At 52.6% G+C, this 1819-nt stretch overlaps 1 non-coding gene across 1 annotated transcript; it reads left to right on the forward strand.

The window, feature by feature from the left end:
• Positions 1-719: 719 nt before the first annotated feature.
• On the forward strand, positions 720-801 carry TRNAS-CGA (transfer RNA serine (anticodon CGA)). The gene has a single exon. It is a non-coding gene; the product is annotated as a tRNA-Ser (tRNA).
• The last annotated feature ends 1018 nt before the right edge of the window (positions 802-1819 follow it).

The following is a 1819-nucleotide window of genomic DNA, read 5'->3' on the forward strand; positions in this document are numbered from 1 at the left end:
AGTTCCAGGCGCGGGCCGACCCTGGCGGCCTACCCGGCAGCGGCGGCGGGAGCCTCCGGGGAGAAGGACTCTTCCTGGAGGGGGCGCCATTCTCCTGAGATCCCTCTTACCAGAGGCGAAGCCCTTCCCTCTTTTTGCCTCAGCCCGTTAGTGTCACCTCGCTATGCCACTCCAGGCGGCCGCCAGTCCCTGGAGCAGCCCCAACCCGTGCCCCGAGTGGCCCTCACCTTGCGCATTCCTAACCCGACGGAGCCCCTCGTCCCCCAAAACTCCAAAACCCTTTCCCCAAGAAGTTCCTTCCTTCCATCCATTCCCAGCATCTCCCCATTTAAACTTTTCTGAGTCTCCCTCACCCCTCGCGCTTGTCCACCCAGCACTCCCCTCACTTGTTAACCCAAAAGTCCCCTAGCCGCCACCCTGGGGGCCCAGTGCCTTCCTCAACCGCTTCCTCCGCTGGCCTCGCTGTTGCCTCCTAAGTAGGTGTGAGCTCCTTGAGACTCCGACTCTTCGCTAGGCAGGAGACCCTCCTTCCCTGGGTCACCCGGTCCATCCGACTCTTTTTCTTTGGGTGGCGTAGATAGAAGGTAAGGAACCAAGGGGTGGGGAGTCCTCAGGTGAGTGCGCATCGGGGCCGGTACCCTGCTTCCGGTTCCCGCATGTATTCCCCGATTGCAGTGCGGACCCCTTCTGTAAGCGCGCGGCAAAAAGCGGTTTTGGAAGTCACGGTGGCCGAGTGGTTAAGGCGTTGGACTCGAAATCCAATGGGGTTTCCCCGCACAGGTTCGAATCCTGTTCGTGACGGTTTTTCTTTTCCCTTTCTTTTTTTTTCTTTCTTCTTCTTAAGACGGAGTCTCACTCTGTTGCTCAGGCTGGAGTGCAGTGGCGCGATTTCGGCTCACCGCAACCTCCACTTCCCGGGTTCAAGCAATTCTCCTGCCTTAGCCTCCCGAGTAGCTGGGACCATAGGCATGCGCCACCACACCTGGCTAATTTTTGTGTTTTTAGTAGAGACGGGTTCACCATATTGGCGAGGCTGGTCTCAAACTCCCGACCTCAGGTTATCTGCCTGCCTCGGCCTCCCAAAGTGCTGGGATTACAGGCGTGAGCACCGCGCCCGGCCTGACGACGACTTTTTAAATCCCCCTTCACAACACGTAAAGGTAACCCCAGTTCTCACACGTGTCTTTCCTGCACTTTCTCTCTCCAAAAGGAAGCCGCCAAAAGGTCTTACCCCTGTATTTGGGAGGATGGGAGTGATCTTGGGAAGCTTAATTATGTACGACTGTGTTGGCTGCTAGACTGTGAGGCATTTTCAGAATTTTGTAACTTCAGGCTTGCTGGGAGAGCTTTGGCACATGTCTCATTCTTTTGAGGGCATAGGGAAGGATTTGGTTGAAGGGTGACATTTTGTCTGGGAATGTGAGTGGCTGTTTTGCAATATTAGTCAAACCTAGAGTTTCCTCTAAATTTCATGACCAGAAGTCACACCTTGTAGGTCTAATTACACGGAAGACCCAGGACACAGGGGATTCTCTCATCTGGATTTCCTTGAGGTGTACAGGGCTATTGAAACATCATTGCAGATCCAACTAGAGCCAAGGTGTGGGAAGATAATTCTCACTTTTTATTGAGTGCTTATTATGTGCCAGGTGCTGTTTTAAATTATCTATGTGTATTAACCAAGCGAGGAAATTAATCTCATCTTTAACCTTTAACCCTCTTATACTCATCTCACCCCATTTTTCCTGTCCCCTAATTTCTGATTGTGGGAGGATCTAGGCTGCTTGTTGAAGATTTTGTTGTTTTGGTTTTTTTTTTT

This window comes from Rhinopithecus bieti, unplaced genomic scaffold, assembly GCF_001698545.2.
Source record: "Rhinopithecus bieti isolate Rb0 unplaced genomic scaffold, ASM169854v2 scaffold_45848, whole genome shotgun sequence".
Lineage (NCBI taxonomy): Eukaryota > Metazoa > Chordata > Mammalia > Primates > Cercopithecidae > Rhinopithecus > Rhinopithecus bieti.